The sequence below is a fragment of the Sinohyriopsis cumingii genome, chromosome 12, assembly GCF_028554795.1.
Source record: "Sinohyriopsis cumingii isolate HCF-2022 chromosome 12, ASM2855479v2, whole genome shotgun sequence".
NCBI lineage: Eukaryota > Metazoa > Mollusca > Bivalvia > Unionida > Unionidae > Sinohyriopsis > Sinohyriopsis cumingii.
The window spans coordinates 53,664,495-53,686,451 of record NC_142972.1 but is presented as its reverse complement, the minus strand read 5'-3'; the positions used below and the strand labels follow the sequence as shown (position 1 = coordinate 53,686,451).

The following is a 21,957-nucleotide window of genomic DNA, read 5'->3' as shown; positions in this document are numbered from 1 at the left end:
AAACTCAAATACATTCAATTTCAAATGATGGAAAGGTTTTTGTTTGCATGCCCTCCTGCAGATAAAAAAATTAATGATTGTAGCAAAATAAATAAATTAATCAATCAATGATCGAAAGAGAGTTGGGTGTTAAATATGACTTCCATGATATCCACATGACTCGCCTCTAAAGAAAACTCTGCCTCTGAATGGTTCAAACTTGAGAAACTGGAATGTGATGTCTCGTTGTTAGCAAAATCCAGTGAGAGTCTTCTCTGGAAACAGAACGTCAAGCAATGTGACTGAATCAGTTTGCATCCTGGCAATCAGACGACAAAGGATTAGTTTTCAGCTAGCTAGAGCACATATGCCACGGATCAATGTAGAGTGTGAATGCATGAACCTCGGCTAGCAAAGATGGCCGGAAATATGGTGAATTAACTAAATTCGTCAAAAACTTAATGACATTAAAACACCATGTACTAGTCTGTTATTGCTTTGCAAACCTTCAATGCACTGATGGGGTCAGGATTCTCTTTCAAGTCATTTGATTTTTTTAAAAGTAATATAAATAAATATAAGAAGTCATTTTTCAAAAAGAGTAAAAAATATTTTTTGAACCTATCTGAGGGCTAGGGTTTATTTGGAAAAAATATCAAAGGCACCCAAAATACCCCTCCCCCTCCAACCAAACCTAGGAAACAAAATCATTGATCCCTTGTGTATTACTGGATTATAATAATGAAAAGGATATTAATGGATCTATAATACTCAGCTGTTGTTGACTGTCATTATATACTACATGCAATATTGATCCTAAAAGCTGGGGGTGGGAGTGGGTTCTATCTTGACTACACAATATATGAAGACATAAGGTAGGAATTAAACATTCTTATGTACTGGCTTTAGGAAACTAATGATACTGGTTTCTAAACTACATGTATAAGGGTACTTAAAAACTTTATTACCTAAAACTAATGAACATCCAAAGCAACATAAGTTGGTAGTCGTCTAAACTACTAAGTTTCTTCAATAATAATGATGAGCATATTTGTCTGTATTCACACCGAATTCTGACATGACCAAATGTTAGGGGCAATTCACGGCATGACAGCTTATCAGCTGACTCTTCTTTCTTTAGTGACACTGCCTTACGAATAGTTAAAAAAATCTGTGAATTCACAGTATCAAGAGATTTCAGCCTTTCAATATATTGTTCGTATACAGCAGGATATAGACTTCTCAGGTGCCACTGGTTAGCGCTGTCAGCATCATATACCATACTAATTTATTCCTGCACCTTGCTTACCACAATCTGAATAAAAACAGATCTACACTGTCCTTTGCAAAGATTTGACAGCAAACGCTTGAGTCATGCTCTGGTGACCTATGTTATTACCACAATCACTAATTTTATCAACCAGTCTGATGAAGTCTTGTATCTTCAAGTTTGGGAGACTGAATAGTGTGGCTCACTGAAGAGCATCAATGTGTGCCAAACAATATGATTCACTTTCAGATTTTTTGAAAGAAGCAAAATTTCCGCTGGGTCACCAGAGAAAAGCCCCAAAGCAACCATGGTCAGATCTTCACGTAGGATAGTGGATATCTGATTTTAATCATATTGTCTATGCCCAACCCTACAATCTTTGACCACAATATCAAATTCGTAATCAGTGTTGCTTGGAATGACATATACATACCTTACTGAATAGTCATGGGACTAATCCTATTCACATTCAGTGATTTGCAGTTGAATAATCTTGCCAATATTTGTATTGTAGTAACAATGCAACAATGCTTGACTCCTTAGTTTGATTTCCAAGAGGCAGGCCTGAGACCTGAATCCAACCTTTACAGATGTATAATAGCTTAAAATTTTCCTTCACTCAACAACTGCCTCTTAATCTAGACAATTAAATCTCAATTACATATCTCCTGTCTGGGACTGCTACCATATTCCTAGGCTACACTCAAGAATTCACAGTAGGAGGACTTAAATAAACTCCAACATACAAAGTTACAGCTGTGGTTTGTTTTTGTCTTTTTAGCCATCATTTCTTCTTCCCTTTTACCAAATGTTATGTTCTAATAAGTGGTTTTATTGCGGGTCTTTGATCTTTGAGATGCTAGTACAGTATTATCCATTTGTACTTAAAAGTGACAATATGGATTGCTTTCATTTTGTCTTATAAACTTCCTTTAAATTGAAAACCGCATAAATGTTGACAGTCTAATATGCTGTTAACAAGAACTGTGTTGTACGAAACACCAAGTATATCAAAGGGCAGGAATGCTACAGGAAGTAAAGGAAGTATGTGACAGTGTTATATATATATATAGATATATATATATATATATATATATATATATATATATATATATATATATATATATATATATAAAGAGAGAGAGAGAGAGACATTCAGGCTTGAAGATATATGCCCACAATAAAAAAACATCTATTATGAAACAACACTTTAGCAAAAGTTAAAAAGGCAGATAAATTAATACTGAAGAGGGTAACAACGATGAAAGAAATTGTGCTTGATAACAATCCTTCAGGCCAGTCCCTAGGATGATGCGGGGCCCAAGGCAGCAAGCAATGAGCAGGGCCCCCAAGCAAAAAAATTGCATTGCGGAGTTGATTTCCTGAAAGTGCAGGGCCCAAGGAGGTTGTCTCCGACATTCGCCTTGCCCTAGGGCCGGGCCTGCAATCCTTTTAAATTTCGTGGTTAACACTATCTTTACTGGATCACTGCATGGGATGAGCTATGCATCAATATAAACACGTGGATGACATTAGTGGCTTGTGGCAACATGGAGCAGAATTAATTATATTCCAGGGCATAAAATATTTGTCACACCCCCATACAGAAATTGAGTAAGTATGACTGAAACGATTAATCGATATATCAATGTGTCAACACTTTTTCCATATTAATACCCATATCAATACAAAAGGTGAATTGATATAAAACAATACTTACTTTACACACATTCCTTTAATCATATCAGCCATTCATTCTTTAAAATGAAAATTCATTTGAGACAGCCACGCAAGAACATGCACTCATTCCCATACGTAAGAAAGAAAAACTACTGACAACACCTAACTCATCAGCTTTAACAAATTAACAAATGCAAGGTGGCCAACTTACATGGCCTGAAATATGCCCAAGACCCGACTCAGCCAATTCCATGCCGATTATTTAATCAAGTCAACATACTCAGGAACTGATAACAAATATCACTGCAATAAAGACATTCCAGATTTATTCCCCATTTACCTACTTTATTGATTATTTAATAACCACATTATGCAAAGTTTCTCTGCTGCTTCAAATCTCTTCTACTTAATGTACATCAAATTTGATGGCTATACTTCCTGTGTGTCGTGCAGAGAAACACATCACATCTGATTCAGAATGCGGGTTTGTGTTTCTTCAAGTCCTGATTAAAACAATAACCACCAATCAGAACTGTGTCATATTCACTGCATGACACACCTAAGAAGCATAATCCAAATTAGGTCAATTTAGAAACAAAGAAACTTCATAAAAAAGTGACTGATATGTACAGTACTTGAATCTAACATGGGAAACAAGTTTGTAGTGTCTCTTTGTACACTGATATATATAATCAGCAACTGACCATGCCAAGAGGATTAAAACAAAAAATCGCACAGAATCAACAAGTGGACAGATTTCCAACCACACGAGTTACAATCACCTTGTTAATTCATAGAAAGGTTGTGGGTGTTGTCAACAATTTCTTTTTTCATTGGCAGATACATGTGCCTGTGGCCTTGGAAATTGTTTTGCATCTGCAGAAACTACAAATGTCAAGGATCTGGATGTTAGTCATCTCCGCCCCCATACAGGCTTCTACACAAGACTTCAGGAAATTGTTTTATCTTTAGTAATGACAACCATATCTGATGATGGATCAGCAGCAAATTGTACAAAACTGAAAGCCTTCTATTCAAAATTGTCTAATTCTGTGAAACAAGTTTAGAGAAAATGTTTAAAGGTTTATCTCCCTTTAGTAACTGTGATATGATAGTAGATCGGCATCATTTGAATAAACATAAAATGATTCATGCCAAGATGCTTTCTATAAAATTACATCAGTTTTTTTTCAGTGGTTTAGGAAAAGAAGTAATTTAAAAGATTTTCCAGATTTAGTTTCTAACGAATCCACCCCCACCCCATTGCAAATGTGAAGGTCCTGACAGGCCTCTTGCATGATGGATTGATATATCAGAAGTTGTTACAGTGCTACTATAGTCTGTTTAACCAAGGCTCTGCCATAAAGCTTCCATCACAGTGCATGAAAGAAAACACATAGACAAATAGATAACACACTGTCCAATTAAAGATCAATATTGGTGAAAGAAAAGACTTGAAAGACCTTGATAAGAGTTAAAACATGAGGAAAAACATAATAAACAGTACCTGTACTATTCAAAAGTCTGATTAACAGCTATTTTGACTGACAGGTCCCAGAGTATGCTGAAAAAACTGGTGGAAAACCAGTACCAACAACAAAAGTCAATCACCCTAAAAACGATATCAAAAATGCCCCGAGGAAGAAAAAAGCAAAGTTACTGAATAAACACCTCCACAATAAATTCATTACAATGATGAAGATAATTACTGGAAAATAAAGTACAAACTTAAAACATAAACAGCCTTTTAGTAACAGGGTTCTTTGGAATGCAGAAATCCACATAAACAGAATGCACACTTTTAATTCTGGATGCATGAAAATTCCAACGGCCACATTTTCAGTATCTAAGACTACAAATCCATTTCTACAGAGCAAGTACATGTATCAAACATGTCGTGTGCAGGCTAAAAAACTTCAAGTAGTTACAAAGGGATAAGGTGAAGCCACATGCTGAAGATTAGATCTTAATGGGCAAACAAATAGATTGTGTCTAATGAGGAAAAAACTAACTATGCACTTATGCTTGAACACCTTGTTTTGATAAGCATCACTCATTCAGAATGACACCCTCTATTGCTGTGAGACAAAAATATGCATGCATGTATGTCAGCACAGCAGTAATTATGATAAATTGATGATTGCTGCACAGGCAGATATCATCGCCAGCAACAGTAATGACAGTGGCATTCAAAACGATGTTATTGTCCATTCCAGTAATGAATCATTCAGACTCCTTACTGAAATTAGTGAGGTTGAGGAGAATGGGGACACAGACAGGTTGAGGGAAACTGTCCTGGCAGAAGATGAGAGGGGTCAGAGCACTGATTCCTGCAGTACACACATACAGAAGCATCCCAGGCAGCTAATGTCCAGATCCAAGAGGAGGAGCGTAAGTTTACCAACTGGGACTTTATCATTTGGGTAAGCCAGGACTGCATACCGGAATGGGCAATTCACCACTGAGATTTCAAGTAATAAAGTGCCAACTGACTCTAAAGAAAATATAGAAAGATTTTATGAGGAGGATGGAAGGACATCAAAAACTAGCCTTGATGATGAGAAATATCAAAGCTCAGAAACAATGGAGGTAGATTTCTCGAGACCTTCACTGAGAAGGCAGTATGCTCTGACAACTTTGCCTAATTCAGGAAGACAGAATAAAGATGAGGATGTGGTGTTTGAAGATGAGGTGATAACTGTAAGAAAAATACATAAAGGTTGGTTTAGTCCACAAGATCAGCAAAGTCCTGATCAGTTGAGTCAGTATGAAGAACTAGAGGTAAAAGAATTCCATTAAATGTAGAAAAGAAGAAACCCTCCTGCTTGTGACTAATTCCCCATAGCACATTTACATCAAGTAGACGCTACAACACACGTATGTCAGCACAGCAGTTCATAGAAAAATCATACATTTTGTTTGCTGAAAATGATCTAAAAAAAGGGAAACCTCAATATATACAGACTACCTCACCTATTTCTTCAAGGTATGATCTGTAGGAATGATCCTGAATTTGTGAATGAAACAACACTTTTAATACATAATGTATTGAGATCCTTCACAATGTCTGGAACGGCAGCATTTTAATATCTAGAAAACAGTGTCAAGATTTTGGGACACATTATGTTTGTTTGATGAATACCAAAATCAGTTGTTTTTCTCTGTCATGTACAGATACAGTGCTTTTGTTATTGAGAGATTATCGCATGTAAATTTCTGATGGGAACTTGAAATAATTTCTTTGGTGCCGAGGCCAAGACTGCAGATGCACTTTATTCACACTTGATTTGCCAACACAAAGTAATTTCTGTATCCAGTTTTAATTTTTTTAAAAGCAGAACATCGAAAAGTCTTAGATTCATAAAATACTACCTTTCTATGGGTCGCAAAATGAGAAAATGATGGAATATTATTAATAGCCTATGCACTCAAGACGCGTTTCCAGACTTTCCTTGTTTAAATGAAGTACCGCATGCCAGTGGCGTGTGAGTGAAGTTTCTTTCACATAATCAGATCAAGACATTACCAGTCCTTGATGTCTAAATCATGAAACTGTAATGAAACTGATGAGGGTGATGGAGAAAGTCCCATAACCAAAGGATTTTAATCCCAAACCTGCAGCTTAAGAGAAGTTTTGTTAAAGTTTGTTTAAGAAAAAGTGAATTAATGCAGTATAATAACCGTGCTGTGTTACTTAAGAATGAAATGAAAATAGCGAATGTGGACTCAGTGTTTCCCTCTGCACTTATTTGTGTATCACAGACTCTCAAATGTTTAACCCTTGGTTTTGATACAAAAATTTGTTTTGTTTTTTTAAAACTCAGTCTCACCCCCAAGGACATTTTTTACCCTTAATCTTGCACCCCTAGGAGATACTGTACACTAATGGTGATTTGTTTCTTCTTCCAGTTGACCTGGCAAATTTACTGATTAGAAATACATGTACAATTAGGCAAATTTTAAAATCTTGATTCCTTCTAGCTGCACACAAAATTAAAGAATGGCAAGGTAAACTATTGAGAATTGTTACAGCTGTAGCATCACAATCACAATTATCACTGTTCCAATGACAAAGTTTTCATTGTTTTACTTGAATACTAAATACTTCACAATGAACGAACATTTGCAATCTGATCACATGTATATTGGGAACCCAGCAATACATGACAATGCAGCAATGTCGTAACTGCATAATCTTCCAAAAATGCTACTGGAATAAATAGACAACAGATTTTACATTATGATTTCTTGTTTGAACCTTGGCCACGCTCCTATAATGTTAAATCTGGATAGCCCAACAATAAGTAAACAAACTGTGACATCTACACAAAATTCTTAACATAATTTGTTGATTTTATGCCAAGATTTTATGATGGAACACAATTTTTAGCCATATTATTGTTATGTGAACTTCGATGCAATAGAAAATCCAACATACCTGGTACAGGCATTATTTGTATACACATGTACGTATTCCTTCAATACAATGTACCGAGTATGAAGAACTGTTAAAACTATAACTTTTGATGTTGTGTATTGGGTATAAACAACAAGGTCATAAATGAAGTTCTAATTCAAGTCCCCAATTCCAAAACAAAATCTGGAGATTCATCCATATTTTTACCAGGAAGATAAATGTTATTATCAAAGGTTTTGTTTTCCGATTTTGTTTCTGATTTCCCAGATAAAGTTATTCATTGCTGAATTGTTTATGGACTTAAGTTATCTGTAGTGGAAACATGACCAAGGCAATCATCTATCAGTCTGTAGTGGAAACATGACCAAGGCAATCATCTATCAGTCTGTAGTGGAAACATGACCAAGGCAATCATCTATCAGTCTGTAGTGGAAACATGACCAAGGCAATCATCTATCAGTACTTTCTGACACTGAAGGGTGTCAGAAGGTCCCATTTTGAACAACCCATCACATTTTATGTCCAGAAAACAGTTGTGTAGATTTTTCTTCTTCAGTACTCTTACATGTAGATAGTATGCTTGTGTGGCTCATATTTCGCTTGTTATGCTAAAGTGCTTTCTTATAATGTATACCAGTCTGGAGGAAAGGCTGTCAGCTGTGATTATGTTAATGGGAATTGTTTCAGTCTTCAAAGTTTAAGGACAAGTTTTTTCAGTTGCCTGTTGCATAAGAGTATGAATCCATTTTCCCAGTGTAGCTAGATTTTTCAACAAATATTTAAATGCTTCCTGATAACTAATCATAACATTACAAATGGCAACACTTGAAGATCACTGTCACAAATAAACAAACACCATCTCACACACCCAACAAACCAATTTTCTTCAAATCTCATTGCCACATGGTGAACCAAGATTGGATGGAAACTGATATCAATTACTCAAAATATACAAATATTGATTCCAGAACCTTTGTCACAAGTTGTTCCCTATGTTATTGATATTTTAAGTGATTTTGGTGTACAAGGTGTGCCTCATAACAACTGTCTATAGGTAAATATGTTTTATGTAGAAAAGAGAAGTTAAGCACCTAATATGAATTAAAAACTAAAATTCCTGAATCAATATCTATATTGTTTTCTACAAGACGAATGAACCTAATTTTCTCTGGGAAATATACATTTTTCCTGCTGAATACACATGTTGTAGTGAATAAGATTATGATTTGCTTAGTTTTTACTTGCTATTGTTTGCTAACTCTTGTTACAGTTCATTCGTATCACTACCTAATATTGATAGCACAAATGCAACGGTGTTTCACTTTATGAAGACCTCAATCGGGGCAAAAAAACATCACAAATCTCGGTGTAAAACCAAAGATTTTGGATTGAAGAAGGGATCCTATGGTTGCCTAATATCATGGATTGGCACATAATTAAAAAAATAAAGTAGTACTGAACAAAGTATATACTATACGGTTTGTCTTGTTAAAAATACACAGCTGAAAAAAAAGAGTGCCTTAAAAAAGATCTACTGCCCAAAAAGAACTTCCAGGAAATCAAGATAAGACCATTTCTTCATTTTTAACTGCTGAGTCCTGAAACCATCTCCAATATTTTTGACTCTCATATTAATGGCCTACCATTTCATTGTCTGGTGGGGGGGGGAGGGGCTTAGTGCTGGATCTAGTGCACTTGAAAGGACATGATTTGTATTTGTTATATATATATATATATATATATATATATATATATATATATATATATATAGTTCAGTTTGAGTTGGTACTATAACATTTAACATTTTCTATACTATATGGGAACATTTTCATCAACACAACTCTGATGAGACACATATAAAATGGAAATATTTTCATAGAAACAATGTGTTATATACTAAAAAATGAGAGCATTTATATATGGGTAAATACAGCCTTATCAGAGCACATATGATACAAAAGCATTATCATACACATGACCATGACATAGATATTTTGATACAAACATACATGTCCATAGGGACATAAAAAACGAGACTATTTTCACAGAATTAATGTAGGTCAGTTTCATATACAGAATCCTGATAACATTTATATGGTATATAAGTACATAAAAAAAACTGGTAAGTTTGCAAACTTACATCAGTGATGTGCTACATAGTAAATGGGGACATTTGCATATACACTACCTGGATGCACTTTTAGTACAAATCTCACATTAATACGTGACAATCTTTTCAGGAGAAGCAGCAACAATATTTTCAAGATAGTTGCCATGGTAGCCAGACCAAGCAGACATCATAAAAAGTCTTTGAGTGAAAACCCCATGTTGACAGGACCTTCCATTCAGTACATTACCATTAAGAAGATTGTCAAGATGGCTATTACAGAATTCATTATCATGCCTTGGTTTATTAATGATACGGACTGCAAAGAGGCAAATTTTATTACACAAATCTGAATAATTATAGTTACTATGTGGGCTGTTTTAAATTCATAAATATATATACTGTGAACAAAATTATCTGATCTTCATTCTTATGCAAGAATCATTTATGGGGTCCTTTAAGCTTACTGTTGTCATTTAACATAAGACAGATTATCCCGTTTCACACCACTTAATTTATATATAAAAGAAAGGAACTAAAATAAGTGAACAGAATTTCATTTTTCTTTAGTTATGAGGCCGTGAAGGATCTATGTACATAAATGGAAGTGTGTGTGTGTGTGAATTGGATTTTAACTTTGCTTTAACAGTTTTTCATTCATGTCGGTATGATCTCTGCAGTGTGACAGTTCAGTGATGTCTAACACTGGGGCATCATGTTGCAGACATGTGGCATCATGTCCCACCCAGTCCATCTAGTCCTAACACTAACCTCTTAATGCTAAGTGCCAAGCGAGGCAGTTGCAAGTACCATTTTTATAAATCTTTGGTATGACGCAGACGGGGTCCAAACCCACAACCTCCCACATCCGAGGCAGATACTCATAAATGGAAGTGACTGCTATGTTTGGATTCATATAGAATCAAAATACCTAATCATAGAATGTCCCTAATTTCTTGTACAATTTATGATACTTGGTGTATTAAACTTAATAAATTAACTTTGGGAAATTGACTACATATGGATTACCCAAAAAAATATACCCAAAGGAAAACCTATTAAATTGTCCCAATTCTGATGATAAAAATGTGTGTGCATGTGTGTGTATGTGTGTCATGAAACATGCTGTCAAAGAGAATCTGAATTTGGTCAGGAATAAGTAAATTTTGACGATTCTATTTATCCAATGAAACAATAAACAAGTGAAGACACATCAAGCAATTATCATTATTCGACAACAATAACACCCCTTGCCCAGTCCATGAATTTAAGGGGTCACAAAATGCCATTTATGCACACATCACCAAAATAATGATGCCCAGAAAAATAAATTCACAGTATCAGATTTTTAAGTCCAGAAAATACAAAATTCTGATTTGGAACAGCCACTTTAAGTTTGAACAACTGGCCCAATTGTGACCATGATGTGTGATCATGCAGACCCAAAATCTCATGACTGTTACTACATCATGGACGGACACATGTGAATGTTATTATGACACATTATATGACAAAATAAAACGAACATGGTCTAAAAGTAAAAAGAATGATAGGATAGAAAAGGCCAAAATCGGACTATCAGTATGACTTAGGTAAAACTTTCATCAGCTACATGAAGAAATCTTCCATTTTATTAACCAATTACAATTTGCTTCCACGTGTGAACTGACCTTCCAGACATGGCTCAATACACAGTAATATTACAGTTTTATGGTGTTTCTAGCTATCAATGATATCCAATTGACCCCTGTATCTCATCAGAAGTTCTAATGTTTTTCAAGCTGGACGTTCAAATAAGAGAGATCCATACTATTTTTTTCAACTAGTACATGCAAGCAGTGTAGCATGGTTCTCATAGACATGAGATATGAGGCTTCATGAGGGGGTGGGGTTATCTATGCATTTTTTATCAGGGATCTATGACAGCATTTGACTTATAATCTAAATTTTGCAGTTCCTATACAACCCTGGCCAGCCAAGAAGGGTGCTTCTGTGTTCAGAAAGACACTAAAATGTAAATTAGCTCACATTTCCTTGGACTGAAGTAACCTAATACATTTTTAAAAATCAACCGACATTTTTATTAATGGACTGTGCCATTCTAATGAAGTCAACATTCAATGTAAATTATTTCCGTCAATTTTGCTCTACAGTGACTGTCCATGATCACAAGCATTTTCTTGAGTTTTTTGTTAACAGATTAAGGTTTCCATGACACAAAGAAGATCCTTTGGGGTTCCTTAAGTGGAAGATATACAAGAATCAACAAAGCTTTCAAAAGCTGCATCCCCGAAACTTCCAAGATGCCAGGACCCAGGGTGGCCAAGTGGTCAAAGACACTTGCCTTTACTGATCACTGACATCTCACCTCTATCCACATAGTTTTGAGCCTTGGGCTCAGTCAACGTGGGTATGTGAGAAATCTTGACAGCTTCCCATGAGTCACTGGTTCTATCAAGTGCTGAGAAATGGCATTAAACCCATAACAAGCAACGAAGCAACCTAAGATGCCTGAAGAAAGATCAAGACATGCTTGTGATGGGGACTGTTACTACTAAGTTTGTACAGTATCAGGCTCATAATAAAAATGACACTATCTGAGCCCAGGTAAGCTGCCTCAATGTGAATTTGTAAAAGGCATATAAGTCCCATTTTTTGAGCATGATAGAGCAAAACTAAGCGATGAACATGCAGGATATCTACTTTATTTGCATCCAACCAATATATGTACAATCTACATGCTGATTTCAAGGTTTATAATAAGTCTCAGCTTGGAATAAATTTTCTCCATTCACACTGAAAATATATGACCGAGTTGTTCCAGCAATAAAAGATGATATTTCTTTCTAATCACAAGCACTTTCAGAAATGATTCTTACAATTTTAAAAAACAATCTTTCCTTACTGGGGAAAGGGAATTTTGTGTTTCCCTCCATGAAGTCAGTTGACAACTGACTCATGCAATTAAGGATTAGAAGATGTAGATATATAATAGATAGTCTTCCAACATGTAATACTTCCACAAGACCCAAATTAAAATGCTATCAAGAATTTTAGCTGCAATTATCTGCTCCTCACCCATCTACCAGTGATATAAGGAAAAATGATGATTGTCCATTAAACCTATGATTCAGCAATAGTAACGTGAACACAATCAGATGAGATAGTGACTGAGGAAACGTTGAAAATGATGCCTACAAGCTTCTCATTTAAACATCACTTTGATGTCATGATGCAAACATTTTTAGTGGCATGATATTGCCCACACAAACAAAATGTTCAGATTTATTACCTGGATAAATTACTCCGATGAAGCAAAAGATCAATGCATACTTTGCTGTGTCGGCTCTACACTTGCACCATACATTAGCTACTCATAATAAAACCACCTGTTGATCACGAATCAATAAATCACCACTAATAACAGAAAGAAGAATTCACTGCACTGCTACATCAGAGACTGGATTTTAGGGAAAGTTATAATTAAGTAATCAATTACAAAATATAAAATTCCATTATTAAATTTCTTATCCATGTTTTGCAGAAACACGAAAATTTTGAATATGTCAGATGTTAATATTGTTAATATTTCCAGCAAAGGCTTATAAAGCACTTAGATCTGTATGCCATATATGGGCAGGTAGATACAACTATCTGTTGTACTACAGAGGCAATGTTAAATGACATTAGGTGTCACAAGTGTAGCAATTACTAGAGAACCTGAAGGTTGAAATAACTGTAGGAATCTACGTAAATCAATTCAAGCAGATAAATAAATGGCCAGGTCATACAAATCATACGATCACACAAAGTCCCTGCGTGGTCAGGCTATCTAGAAGCTGTTGAGGCGGGGCTAGACATAAATGGAACTCAACGTTACCAAGTTTACTTGCAGTAAGTGGTTCTCTCCCAAGCAAGTTGGCAAATATATGTATGTAACCTCAGCTGTAGCTAGAAGTTAAGATCTGTTAATCACTGAATGTCGATATAAAATCTGAAATATACAGTTAGAACCAAGACATTAGATATGACTTTGTCAACCAAGATATTAGATATGAATCTGTCCTGCAGCTTGGTCAGCAAGTCCAGATTGTAGCAAAGTAAGGTGTTCAGTTCAGTTGACGGTTAATATGTGTGATTAGGATTTTTAACATAGCTTTAACAATTTTTCAGTCATATCACTACGATGTCTGCGGTGTGACAGTTTATAGTATTATCTAGCATTGTCATATCACTACGATGTCTGCGGTGTGGCAGCTTATAGTGATGTCTAGCATTGGGGCATCATGCCGCAGACATGTAACATATCCCACCCAGTCACATTATCCTGACATCAGGCCGACCAGCCCTAACACTAACCTCTTAATGCTGAATGCCTAGCGAGGCAGCTGTTAGTACCGTTTTTATAAGTCTTTGGTATGACTCAGTTGGGGTTCGAATCCACAACCTCCTGCTTCCGAGGCAGACGCTCTAACCAGTAGACAAAAGGAGCAGTTAGTTGACTGATGACCGTGACTGAGGAGTTAACTTGTAAAGAGTGGATACGAATGAGTTTTAATACTTCAAAATGAAAACATACTGAAACGTGTTGAAATTTTACAAACTACTGTACAATGTGCTGACTAAATGAATATAAATTTTAAATTTATTATAGTTGTGCAATGTCTGTGATCTGTCCTCATGTCTGCATGCATACAAACTACTCCATGTGATAGCATTATAGAGTTATGCAAAGCTGCAACTTCAGAATATTAGCAATGGTCTTTAGTTATCAAAGTACATGGAACTGGAAAATCTTGCATTAATGATCTTAAAACAATGTATTAAAAAAGCAAAAAGTTGCAACAAGTACAGTTTTACCAAAATGGTACAGAAATTCTGAAGATGGCAGTTGTATTATTGAACAATAATAAATATTTCTTATACATGTATCTCCTAAAGTACATATCAAATTCTACAGGATATCCTATTTGGAACACATTTTCAGAATGAGTGACATGATTTGTGGATGCAACCCAAACAAATGTTTGGAAACCAATACTGCATCCACCTCATTTGCCAAAAACAATGTATTAATTTTACTGCACAGGAAACTTGTCCAATGGCCAAGTTTTTGCTTGAACATCTAATCTTAATGTAAACTGTTGCCACTGAAAGTGATGGAAAAACACAACTGTTACTGAGTTCAATTTGAGCAACAGTTGAAAAAGATGATTAATTGTTCACACTCATAACATCATAAATGATTACATCATAGTTGGAAATTAAACACAAAGCTTAGTTTAACATCTAGACTGTAATGTTGCTTTCTTTTTTGAATTTGTGCAACTACCCTGAATAATGAAATGGACACAATTTTCAGCCGATTTGAATTTCGCTCTACAGTTTATTTGCACGATGTACATGTAACAAAAACCAACATGCAAAAGTTTCTTAAGCTCAAACACACTTTTATGTCTGTATGATGAAACAATGGATGCATCCATTAAATCATAATATGTTTCATAATGGACAAAATAATTTAATGTTTCACTTGTTTTTGAAACACTGATGTGTGATTTTTCATCAAGAATTCTGTACATTCCAATGTAATTTCTGGTGAATATCAAATGCTTGTGAGATTTTAATATAAACCCATATAGAAAGCTTTATTTAAATCAATCACAAATATAGACTTCAGGGTGGTAACTAGCAGTTGATGGATGCACAATGCACGAAAGACAATATACAATGGACATAAAGCCATACCATAACAATTTACTTCGACTTAGGGCAGCATCCACCTTGGATGTGACAGGTCGCTGGTTCGAACCCTGGAAGAGTGATACTAAAGACTTATAAATATAGTACTACCAGTTACCTCGCTTGGTGCTCAGCATTAAGAGGTTAGTGTTAGGACTGGTCGGCCTGGATTCAGGATACTGTGACTGGGTTGGATGTCATGATACATGTCTGCAGCATGATGCCCAAGTGCTAGACATCACTATAAACTGTCATACTGCAGACATAGTGATATGAAATTTTTTAAAGCTATGTTAAAATCCATAAACATAGACGCACACACGAGTTAGGGCCAGGTGAACTAAATTAGCAAATGTTTATGGATGCACAATGGAAATATGTAACCATAAGGTATTATGACATGAGGTAATTATAATTAATATGTACCTTTCATTTTAAACATTATTTTATACAATATTATTAAATGTTACTGAAAAAGTGGGTGTGTCTTGCTTACATTATGCTGTAAAGACCCTTGTACCTGAGTGAATATAGTTCCTTTATTTGCATTACTACTGCGCAATACAAGTAATTGTACCTATGGTTAATGAAGTTTATAAATATGGAGACTTTACCTTTACTGTATATACTCACTCAAGACTAACTGTAAACAATATAGACCCTGGTCAGTTTGTTCTAACACAATGCACAAACGCAGATCTGCAGGCACATAATGCACTGGCAGTTCTAGGTCTGTGCAGTTTGCAGTTGGACTCTTCATTCAAGTAAGTATACATGGTACACCATGCTCATCTGAGACTTCAATATGATTTGCATATTCAGGGGCAGATGGTATGAGGAAGTATTTTGTCACCAGATATGCACAATACTGTAATCACAACAGGATGAAATTCATACAAAATCATATCTACCAAGAAAGTTTCACTTTATTATTACCACGGAACTAGACCATGAACTGGGGTCATATTTTCAATGCATTGCTAATGGCCTTAAAAAGATGATCACTTTGACTTATTCTGGTGTCTTAAGGCACAGCAACACAAACAGGTTATCAATGTGAGGCCATTGGAGTAAAAAATAAGTGCCTTCCCAAGGACATGCTATGGTAGCTGACCCATACTCACTAAATGTTGTGATTTGAACTTACAAGCTTTTGGTCATGAGTTTGGCATGTTAATGACTAAAAAAAGGAATTTCTGTTAGAAAACCAAGTTACAGGATGATGGACAATAAGAAGCCATGACTTCTGTAAATTATTTGGAATGCTGGAAGGTCAACTCCTTCAAGCTCTGATCAATACATGCAAGCAACGTCTAATGTAACAATGCAGACCTGATCTACATCTGTCATTACTCAATCCAAAATGGAGTAGATGATTTTGCCTGTTGTGGAACAGAAAATAATTTTGGAGAAGTATTCCACCAGCCATTTTGAAGAAAAAAAAGAAGAGCAATTTTCCTAACTTGATGTGGGATTTAATAAAGAAATAACAGTAGATCTTGAAAATGTAATGCACAATTCTCACACTCCTGTTTTGTGCAATTTGTTTTATAGAAATTAACATGAAATCCCATGACAGCACATGCTAGAACAGATGCTGCAATAAGACAAAACATGACCACCTGTGGGCCTGTGAAGCAATGCTCAGCTCAGAAAGCACATGACAAATGCTGAGTGGTATCCTGGATGCTGATTACAATTGCAATCCTTTGTAAATATATTTGTAGTAAACCCTCGCAATCAGTAACTCTGTCAAAAATAGTGTAAAAAATACAAAACCCATACAATGTACATTTAGATTTAAGAAACAATGCTCTTACCAAATTCTGCAGAATATGTTGACAGATTCTTGAGTTATGCTGATTTCAGGCAACATTTCAAGTTTCAGTGTGAAATTAAGACTGTTAAACAAGGGCTTACTTCAGGATTAAGCCTAATCAGGACAATGGCACATCAAAATTTTCAAGATGGGCCAATCAAATGTTTACAAGGATCACTAGTTTTTCTCCATGATTTGACTAATTGTTACATAAATATTAAATAAATGTACCCAAACATTTGCTTAAAATATTAAATTTAAAATTAAATTTAAATAAAAATATTTTCAAACAGCTGAATAGTTATAATCCAACAATAGTACATCGTAGAGGCTAATGTACCACTGGGCAAAAGGAATTCCCAGGAATTTGAGATAGATGTAAGACCATTTCTTCTATTTAACTGCTGTCTGTCGAAACCATCTCCTATAATTTTTAATCATATAGAAGAGATTTTCAAATCAGCTGCTGTGATAGACATAGAGAATGTCAGATTGGCACCATTTTCATTTAATTAAGACAAAGTAAACATTGAAAAGTCTTAGGCTGAAATCCCCATGTAAATATGACAATCTATTCTGGGGGAGTTGTGACAGCACAATCTTCATGACAACTTCTGTGGCAGTGTTGCCGTCATATTAATGTCCCTCCAAATTATTATACAAACAGTTATTATCAGCAAGAAAAGTGGAGTGCATGTATATGGTAGTTTAAGTTTAAAGGACTTTAAGCAAACACATATGGTAATGTTAGAAACAAATTCTACAAAGATTCACACATCTGATACTGATGTATCAGATGTGTGAGGCTGATCCACAGGACTTGGTCTATGTTAGTCATCACTGTATAGGCAAGAATTTTATTGTGAATGAACCTTGACTTTGTCTCTATTCTTTGGTTTTGATGAACTATCGCCCTGGTGTAAAAATACTAATCAGTTCCGTGTACTGGCAGTCGTCTTAAGCCCAAGCTTGGTTGAACATTAAATAAAGAATTTTCAAGCTATACTGGTTATTCCATTGCGTTGTTAAAAAGAACCCTACAGCAGGTGGCTATATTGGATGTACAACTAGCACCTTTTTCATTTAGAACCAAGTAGAGTAGGTATCATACATGTAAGAAGCCTAATAGTGAAAATCCCATGTTCATATAGCACCCATTTGAGAGGATGTTTACAAAATGGCCACCACAGTGGTTAGATTGGGGGTCTTTCTTTTTATTTAAGACCAGCTAAACCCCATAAGAATTCATCTGATGAAAACCCAGGTCAAACTGACTTTCCATTTATGAGGAATAGTGATTCAAAAAAATTTCAAGATAGCCAGCATGCTGGCCATATCAAAAGTCAGCTCTGCACCTTCGTAATGTAGGACCAACAAGACATTACAAAAAGTCTCATTCAAAAACGCATGGTAATATGACAATTCATTCAGAAGTGTTGATAAAAGAATGTTCAACCTGACCAATGTCACAGCCATATTAGGTATTAGATCAACACCACTGTCACTGATGACCTCAATAGTTTCTGCTGAAAATCCAATGCTAACATAATTTCCATTCAGGAGGAGTAGCAATTTTAAAAGTATTTTCAAAATGGCTGCCACAACACCCATAATGGACAGCAAATCAACTGTTTTCATTTATAATCATGCAGACATTATAAAAATCTGCTGAAAAACAAACCTATATTAACAGGAATTTCCATTCAGAAGGAGTAGCAATTTTAACAGTATTTTCAAAATAGTTGCCACAACATTCATGATGGACATTAAATCAACTCTATTTTCATTTATAACCAAACAGACATTATAAAGCATCTGTTGAAAAACAAACCCATGTCAACATGAATTTCCATTCAGAAGGAGTAGTCATATCAATTTCTTCAAGATCACTGCCTTGGTGGCCATAGTCAACATCAGACTGGTACCATTTACATAGGAAGTCTTTTAATGAAAATCCCATTTTAATACAACCAACCAGACATTATATATAAAAAACATGTTGATATGGATATATATTCAGTAGTAGCAGTAATAATATTCTCAAAATGGCCCCTGTGGCAGACATACTGAATGTCTGAGCAACACTGTTTCCATGTAATGCCAACTAGACATTATAGTTGTAGTTGTTGTAGTTGTTGTAGGGTTTAACGCCATTTTTCATAGGCTATACATGGCGGCCAGTATTAATGGTGGAGGAAGAACCCAGGAAAACCCCGGAAAGAACCACCGACCCACGAGAAGCTACTGGCACGCTTTCTCACATACCCACATTAACCGAATCTGAGACTCGAACCCACGCAGACAGAGATGAGATGGCAGTGATCCGTAACGGAGAGCGCATTAGACCACTCGGCCACTCGGAGCACCCTAATTAGACATTATAACAAGCCTTCTGTGCAAAAGACCATGTCAAAATGACTCTTATTTCTCGTGGAGTAGCATAACAAGATTGTCAATATGGCTCATGTAGTAGCCACAATGGAGTGGAAAGTGTCAAAACATATGTCATAAATAACACATTAACTTTTGGTCAAGGGATTGCCTGGTTAAAAACATGTCAACAAGTGAATATGAAAACAATGCACACTGTACTTGCATGCAAAATAAAAGAACTGATGTCTGAAACTAAGTTAAGGAATCAATTTATTTGAAATATATTTCTAAAGATAAGTAACAGTAAATACTAAGATATCTACAAACCAATGGCTCAGTGGGTTGTCTAAAATGACAGTCACTTCATAAAATAAACAAGACTAACGTCGTGTATATACCAATTTTGTTGATATGGCAATGAACGGAGCGAAACAACTAAGAAACAAACTTGTGTGCGAAACAACCAATTCTTTGCATAGTATTTTCTTAACTGTAACCCATGTACCATCCAAAACAGAGTCGTCAGCTAAAAGTTCAGTGTTCAAGCCGGACCTTAAATAGAAAATTCTTTATAAATAAACACTGCGGTACACAACAGGAAAGAACTAATGTCTTTATGTAAAAAATAAATCTAATTAAAGCACATACTCCACTTTTTACATTAATGAATGGGGGTGGGGTACTGTCATCTGTTTTACCTTTTCACAGACAGAACGATCGTAATGAATGTGCGGTGCTCATGGAAACACGGAAGATATAAGTTTTATTTTTTTCTTCAGTTGAATCAGTTCAACTTATTCGTTCAAACTGCGACAGACAAATTAATTAGCTACGATCTAACTAAAATTTATAGCTAATCATCATTTGCAATAAACTTTTGCCTCTACCAATGTTAATTATTCATAACTCACCTTTTTATTTATAGTTTCACTCGCTTGCACCTCTCACGCACTGTAAAGCTTCGCCATATTGGTTCTCGCTAGGCTTTGTGGGAGGAAGTCAATACACATTGCGGGGGAGGGTCATCATGCGCGCACCTGGCCATATATTTAACGAGTCTAAATCCACTTTATGCCACAGCCTCTTACAGTCACCCCAAGCACTATCATTGACAACTGACATTACACTATACAAAACTGGAGCACTGATGATAAAGGATCGCTTTTAAAGAATACTAAGATGCAGTCGTGATTATTGGTATTGATTGTTACTATAAATAGAACTATGTTAGAGGAGCTATTTTCCCCAGGTACAAATAATCTCCGCTGACCATCGCAATTGCAATGTGAGCTGTCACGATCTACGTTCTGAGTGATTGATTTACTTATTACATTTCACTACGACAAGCGTATACAATGCTAGCGATGTATTCTAGTTTATGATATAGTGGAATTAAAATGGAAAAGCTGTAACATCCTTATAAAATAATTTACTTTAAAATTAAATCCTGACATGAATGGGAATGTCATATACCGACACTATTTAAGAAGATTCAGACGTGATCTCAACGTACTGATGCAATTTCGTTTAATTTTATGTTTAACTTTTCTTTTATTCCTACCTCTCAGAGACAGTAGTGTCTTTATGGTGCTTTTAGACCTTCCTTACGGAGAGAAATACAAGCCTTCAATACTGCATGACTTTCCCTTAAATCATATGTGTGTGCACGATTTAAATAAGCGCACACGAACCCATGGTGGGCCGTCAGACTGATCAATAAACACTATTAAATAGTTACTCGATTTTCACTGCTTGTAAATGAATCATCTGTTTTAAGTCACTAGCAGCAGCAGAGAGGGTGAACAGACCACTTAGGGGAATGGTCACCCTTGTGTTTTACCAAAAAAAATAGTGACCACTCATAGAGGTCAATTACCACGTCTACGATTATTGTTTGTCCCAAACAGAACCGTAGACGCCCCTCTCTGCTGCTATCAATATTGGGAATCATCATCTGAATCATGGGAATCTTCATCTGTTTCATCTTCATCTGAATCTTCGGAATTTGTTCTATGTTTCAAGTAATATTCAAGTTCTGATGGTGGTTTTTCTATTTTTGGATTTATGTTCTTTCTTTTTCTGTAATAGTTCATCAAACTTCGATATCGATCTCCACCGCAATTTTTGCAAATCTGATATAATCCTCTAACGCCGTTGTTACATCCAACACATCTTCGTGGACCAGCATGAGGATTTTTCTTTATAAGATAATTATGTTTCTTGCAATATTCTCCACGGCACCTTTTGTTGCATTTATCTGTTGTTCCTTGACGCAGCCACGCACAGTTGTTCATTATATTAATGATATCTGTTTAATTAAATTTAATTTTATCATCACCCCTGTTACCCAAATATTTTATCAATACCCACACGATATCTTGTTCTTGGATCATGTAAATTTATTGTTATAAATCCATGCGGGGTAGCTTGCGCTCGTGAGAAGAAATTTTTGAATTTAATTATATCCATGTCACCACCACACCAAGTTTGGTGAATATTTCGCAACGTGTGTGTGTCTACGCCATTAAACACAACTAAAATGTTGCAGTTGTCTCTGATCACCTTCGGAA

At 35.5% G+C, this 21,957-nt stretch overlaps 1 long non-coding RNA gene across 1 annotated transcript in view; it reads right to left on the bottom strand.

Moving 5' to 3' along the window:
* The window catches only part of LOC149786455 (uncharacterized), a 50,658-nt gene extending 30,088 nt beyond the window's left edge, over positions 1-20,570 (bottom strand). Inside the window, exon 1 of the long non-coding RNA XR_016424923.1 lies at positions 20,299-20,570. This is a non-coding gene — a long non-coding RNA (uncharacterized LOC149786455). The remainder of the gene's footprint in view (positions 1-20,298) is intronic.
* Between the last annotated feature and the right edge of the window lie 1,387 nt (positions 20,571-21,957).